We start from the raw sequence: 7,778 nt of genomic DNA on the forward strand, positions 1-7,778 counted from the left end.
ACAAAAAAGCAAAGATTAATGACTTATAGGCAACTTATTGTGTGAACAGATGCTTAGCTGTTTTGTTTTGTTTTTTTTTCATCTTTTTTTTTAATATATATGAATGAAATTGTAACTGATATTTCGAGTTCGAATTTCTGGATATTGTACTATAAAATTATTTTTGTTAGGAATATTTTATTGTTAGTAGAAATTTTTAGTGCAAAAAAAATGAATTTAATCAGATTTAAATGTGGAACGAAAAATAAAAAAAAAGGTTGTAAATTGATAATTCTATTTTTTTTTATAATCAATAACAATAACAAAAAAGGATTATGTTGAATTTATTTGATTTGACTAAGAGTATAAAGATTAAATTAATTGATGTTTATGTTTGAAAACTATATAAAAAGTAATATAAGTCATAATATTTAATAATTTGAACTATTTTAAAAGTTATATAAAAAGTATTATAATTATACTCGATGAAACGTATAATAAGTCATAATAGTTAATAATTTAGAATATTTGAAAAATAATGGTCAAAGCAAGTAGCTTTTGATTGTCTAGATAGTAATTAAAAAATTAAATTGAAATGGAGGGATTAGATAATTTAAAGTTTTAATATACGTTACACTTAAAAAGTTATTGATTAAAGAAAATATTATTTGACTGTAAATTAGTAATTAAGAAAATAAACAGATTAAATGAAGAGAGTTAATTTTTTATATTGACTAATAATTTAACTTTTAGATTGATCAATTAATGAGATATTAATATTTATGACTTCCTTTTATATAATAAATTTTTTAAGAAAAAAAAACTTTTTTCTGTTTAATTTTGTCTAGTTAATCATTATCACATAGATTGAAATGGAAGAGTTAAGTTGATATTATTAATGAGATTATTAATATTTGACTTGTATAATATTATAATTTTTTTCTAAAAAAAATTGTGTTTAGTTAATTATGATCCAAGCAAGTAGCTTTTAATTGTCCAGATACTAATTAAAAAACAAATTGAAATAGAGGAAGTAACAATTTTTCTATATTAAATGATATTAAAGTTTTTTACCAAAAAAAATATAATTAAAATTTTAAATATACGTTACACTTAAAAAGTTATGGTCAAAGATAATAGCATTTGACTGTTTAACTAAGAAAAAAAACAAAATAAAAAGTAATATTTTTATATTGACTAAAATTTAAACTTTTAGATTGATGTTATTAATGAGATGATTGAATATCTATGACTTGTTTTATATAATAAGTTTTTTTAAGAAAAAACTTAGTTTTGTGTCTAATTAATCAATTATCATATGGAACACAAGAATATTACTAATTACTTGCTTTAATTTATATTATATAAGTTGATCTAGAAAAAATTGCTTTTATTTTTATTTCTCATCCTTTTTTATAGTTCTTGAGATACTCTTTTTCTCAAAATAAACTTCTTAAATAGCACCCCATTTCTATTTTTGTTGCTTTATCAATAAAAATACAATGTAGTTATTTTTAAAGTGGAATTTTTTAACACGAATTTTGATTAATTGAGTGCTAAAGAAAGTATTGAATATCTTATAGAAAATCAAAAGAACATTTTACTTAATTAATACTTACAATCGAAATCAAACATATTGAAGACAAATTAATATAAATTTTATATCAAATATTAATTAACTATTTTTCATACTTTAAATCAAGTCAAATAAATTAAAACAGACAAAGTATAAATAATTATTAAACCATAAATCTTGATGTTAATACTCAATGTTTTAACTATTTTTTAATCATAAAAATGACTAATTAAGTAAATACAAAATAAGTGATAAGAAATGAAATAAATAAAAGAAGTGAAGTTCTTCACGCTAACTTCACTTTTTATTTTGTTTTGTGTGATTTTTTCTTCTTCTATTTTTGTTTTTTTGTTTACTTTTGGAAAAAAGGCTCTTAGGTGGTTTCACAAAATGACATTTTTTAAAAGCCTTTTTAGTTGGGAGAGTGACGGTTTAAGGTTTTTTATTTACTACTATATGTTACAAGAGTTTGGTTTGGGATTTCGAGGTTCAAAGATTAATTATGTGTGGTTTGGAAGTAAAATATTTAACTACGATTTCATAATTATAATAAATACGATACAGAGAAACAAAACTTGAAAAGATGAAATATGTCATCTTTTTCAAAATTTATATGTCATATTAAATTATTAACAAAATAAATACGAAAAGCAAAAGCATATCGAATTCATAAAAAAAAATTAATAAATTTTTCAAATGATGAAAACTTAAATTATTTTGTTAACTACTAGTATATTCTAAAAGAGTTTGGTTGGGGATTTTTAGGTTTTAAAGATTAATTGTGTTCGGTTTGGGAAGTAAAATGTTTATCTATAGTTACATAATTATAATAAATACGATAAAGAGAGAATTAAAACTTAAAGATGAAATGTGTTATCAAATTATCGAAAAAGTAAATACGAAAAGTCGAAGAATACTGAACTTATGAAAATAAATTAATAACCTCTTAAATGAAAATGTAAATTGTTTTTCTCGTTATTTTTAATGATAGGGTATTAAACGATCCGATTTAGAGATCACAACCCTATTTATAAATATATGCACAACATTTTGTTAACTACAAGTGTATGCTAAAAGAGTTTGGTTGGGGATTTTTAGGTTTTAAAGATTAATTGTTTTCGGTTTGGGAAGTAAAATGTTTACCTATAGTTGCACAATTATAATTAATACGATAACGAGAGAATCAAAACTTAAAGATGAAATGTGTCATTTTTTTCAAGATTATATGATATCAAATTATCGAAAAAGTAAATACGAAAAGTCGAAGAATACCAAACTTATGAAAATAAATTAATAACCTCTTAAGTAAAAATATAAATTATTTTTCTCGTTATTTTAATTGATAGGGTATTAAACGATCCGATTTAGAGATCATAACCCTATTTATAAATATATGCACAACATTTTGTTAACTACAAGTGTATGCTAAAAGAGTTTGGTTGGGGATTTTTAGGTTTTAAAGATTAATTGAGTTTGGTTAGGGAAGTAAATTATATATAGCGAATCATTAAAAACGCTATACTGAAAACAGAATTATAACTGAACTCATGAAAATAAAGTAATGACTATTTAAATAAAAAACGTAAATTATAGTCATTTTCAATTATGTGATGCTAAAAAGAGAACATAACAAAATGTGTGATTTTGAAAATCATAACCCTACTTATATATATATGCACATATTTTGCGTATTTCTAATTTAATGATTACGATTCAATTAAAAATTACATATAAAATGTTATATTTTATAGAGTGTCTTTTAAATTCATTTAATTTTAAAATTTATTATTATTTTGAATTAAATCTTTTTAAAATAGTAATGATGACCAATAACATACCAAATGTATTATAATGACATATACAAGCCCATAAATTTCAGCATATCTTTCATATACATTTGGAATATCTTTTATACATGTATCATTTATATAATTATAGTTGAAACTTGAAAAGCATTTTCACCTATTTTAATTATTAAAATTATGTATAAGTATTTGCGTGTTAAAAATGTCTAGGTTTCTTGAGCATGGCACCAAACTCTTATTAGGAATGATTTATTAGAATTGGAACATAAAAGTTATTTAACTTCATAAATAGTAATTCACTCAATGCATGGTTACGTGGATCGAGTATCTTCATTCAAGCGATATTGGTACGAAATAAAATAAAGTTAAAATTTATGAGATAGGGAAACGGGTCGAGTCAATCAGGCTTGATGATTTGAGTAAACGGAATGAGATTAGAATTATGCTGGAAAAAAGAAAAAGCAAGGTTATAAATAGCATGATCAATCATCAACGATAAAGAAAACTCTTTCTAAATCAGATTGTGTTAATGAGGCCTTCAAACATATAAAATACATCGAAATCAAGACTAGAATACTAAAAGAAGATGTCTCCTTTAAAAAATAAACTTCTACAAGTTTTTTCTATCTAAAGAAGTCCTGCTCCGATCACGATTCACTAAACCCTAAAGAAACTTGGTCAACAAATTAAGTAGAAAATAGGGAGGTGTTTAGGCTATCAATTTATTTTTTTTAAAAAAAAATAAAGGGACAAAGTTTTTAAAAAGTATTTAGAATTAAACAAAAAATATCACTATATTATATAACAAAATAATTATTTGCTTCAAATTCTTCTCTTTTCTTCCAAGTCAATTTCTACCTCATAAAAGGGAAAAGGGTCTGATATACCCCTCAACTTTGTCATTTGGAATTGATATACTTCTCGTTATAAAAGTGGTTCATATATGCCCTTACTATTATACAAACGGCTCACATATACCCCTGCCATTACAAAATGACCCACATATATCCTTCATTTAACGGAAGTTAATAAATTAGTTTAAAATTTATATTTATTACTTCTAATTTTTTTAAAAAAATTATTTAGGGGTATATATGATTCTTCTATCAAAGTTCAAGGTATATTTTAATTTTTTTCATACATAAATTATTTTTTGACTTCTTTTATTATAATTATTTGAATTTCTTATTCTTTTTTTTTCTTTCATTCCTTAGTTTAAAAAAATTTAAACTATTTTTTTTGTGTGTAATGTAATTTAATTTCGTATTCGAAGAAAAAATTTGGACATCTACAATAAGTTTTACAAGAATATTAGTGAAACATAAATAAATTTGATTATCAAAATAATAATTATAAATTAGTCATTGAAACAAAAAAAAGTCAAAAAAATATGTTTGACGAGAATTAAATTTACTCATATGGGATTAGATTTTTTAGAAAAAAAATAATAAAAATTTAGATTAAAATTATTATTTTTTCATTTTCGTTAGAGGAAAAAGGTATATGTGAGCCATTTGTTTACAAGTAAAGGTATATATGAGCCACTTTCATAACAAGAAGTATATCAGCTCTAGATGACAAAATTGAGGGGTATATCAGACCCTTTTCCCAAAATAAAATAAAAATAAAATAAAATCTTCTTATATTTTTCAAGACCCTACATATAAAATTTAAACAGGATATTTACTGTAATTTTATAGGTATGATTTTTGAAGCAACACAATACAATCATTACCCACCTAGATAAAGTTGATTGATTGTATATGATTTGCATGGCAAGTTATTAAAATGTATATAATAAAAATAATCATTTCAACTATATTTTTATTTTTTTTTTGGTTGATATTATCTTCCATTAATTTAATAAATACTCCACAGATATATACAGGCTTTCACCATGAAATTTTTCTTTTCTTTTGAAGGAATGACATGTTTTGTCAATTTTGACAAGTTATTCTAAAGCTTTAAAAAGTTAACCAAATATTATCCAACAAATAGAAAAAGAAAGAAAAAAATTAAATTATTTACCAGAAGAAGACAATTCAACTAAAAAAAATTAAAAATAAATAATTTAGAGGGCCCAATTCAGTTCAAAAATCATGTGAGAAATACGGCCATAATTAATTGGTGCATATAGTCCATTTTAAGTCAGCTGGCATCATGATTCATTTCTACTATACTTTTTTTTTCTACTTTGTTTTACATTTATTTCTTTAAAAAAATATTTTTAGAAAAATAGTTTATTGTAATCAAGTAAAAAAAGTTTTGTATAATGTGAAATTATTTCAAATTTTGATTCATAAAGTGTTTTTTTTTCTTTTTCATGTGAGTAACGAATTGTTGATGCTGTATAAAAAATTAGTATCAAGATCACATTAAAGCTTGCATGTATAAAAGAGAATATTAACTTTTTCATATTTAAGATCCAAACATTAAAATTTCTTTGTTAAAGACGAAGAAATCATCTATATCCTAACATAATCCTTGATATGGGTCGTATAAAATCAATATATATCAAGATATACGCTAAATGATGAACGAACAAAATTTATTTAATTTAAATGCATGCTTGTGAGCAAAAATTATAGAATTATTGATTATTATATCATTAACAATTTCAATGTTATTATGAATTTCTGATAAACAAAATATAAAATTAGAAATAAATTTTTAAAAGGATTGCAAAACTAATTGCACGAATAATATTATCCTTTAAATGATAATTTTATTTAAATAATAAGTTAATAAAGAAAGTAGAAATGGTGTGATAATCTAATAATGTAAATTATTAATTATTTTGATTTTCTTGTCACTCAAACAATAACTCCGTTATTTTTTTTTATATATATATATAAAAAATACACAATTAACGTTTTTTTTTAATTTTAAGAGAGAGTTTATGGATTTTTCTTGAAAATGACATTTGCATGATCAATTGTTTTTTATTTGTTGGTCAAAGTGACTTGTGCAAGAATACATAGGACCCACAGATACAAAAACTTTAGTAATAGTATTTTTAATAAATAAATAAATAAATGAAGATGTGTATTTTAAAATGTTTTGCGATAGGAATAAAATCAATGTAACCCAATCATTGATACTCCCTCAGTCTAAAATTATTTATCATATTTTTCTTTTAGATACACTTATAAAAAAAAAGGGAACCTAAGTATGCATTAAGATAAATTTATTTTCATTTTACACTATATATATTTTTATAGTGATCTTTAAGAGCAATTATTATTGAAGATTAAAAAAATAAATGAATTATTAATCTTTCTTTAGACTACTAAAATACATATGACTCACACATTAATTTAAAAAAATATGACAGATAATTTGAAATGAAAAAAGTAAAAATATGCAAAGATAAAATTAGATTATTAAAAACATTCAGAACAATATAATTTTTAGAGAAAAAAGATAAATATATCTCTGAACTATCGTAAATAGTATGTGTATATTCTCCCGTCATTAGTGCTCTTACCGTTCAAAAACTAGAGCATATATACCTTTTATACTAACAGACATACACGTATAATCATATACACCAACTCGATATTTATTAGGGAAACTTACATAAATATACTATAATAAAAAAGTATATACCATTTATAGCAATAATATTTTTGTTTTCACTTGACCATTTTTAATTCATTTATAATATAAGTTTAACACATATTACAAAGAATAATTTATTATTCACATATAATAAAAGTTTTAATAATGGATAATACATTTATCACACATTTTAATACACTTATAATACAATCTAACAATTTTTTACCCAAACAAACATAATATATTTCAAAAACAATTATAATTCAAATACATTGCATACATAATTCACTTTTAATACATATTACAGATTTATCACAATATTGCTATAAATGGTAATAAACAAAAAGTATCGCTAAAATCAGTAATTATTTTTTAAAAATGTATTAATTTATGTAATTTAATATTAGATTGAGGGATAAGATTATGTCACGTGTTCCTATTTAGTTTTTCACTACAGGAGTATATATGCTCTAGTTTTTGAATGACAGTGACACCAATATATTAAAAATATGATAAAATATATCTATATACGATAATTTAAAAATACATTTATCATTTTTTCCTAATTTTTAAGTAAGATATATGAGTGATCACTCTTTGAGTGAATATAGCTACGCCACTAATAGTATAGTATAGTAAAGTAAAGTGTGAATATGAATAAAATGAAGGGCATTGATGTGTGTGTGTGAGAAAATAATAGTAATAATAATAATAAAGTATACAAAGTAGTAAAGAAGTGCAAGTAAAGTAAACCCTTTTTTGCTAATCCGTTAAGAAACCTCTCATTCTTTGGCCTCGTGTTTCTTCCATTAATTGTTACACATCCCAAACTCCCCACCCACCCCCCACCCCACCCA

Source organism: Solanum pennellii, chromosome 11 (genome assembly GCF_001406875.1).
Source record: "Solanum pennellii chromosome 11, SPENNV200".
In the NCBI taxonomy this organism is placed as follows: Eukaryota; Viridiplantae; Streptophyta; class Magnoliopsida; order Solanales; family Solanaceae; genus Solanum; species Solanum pennellii.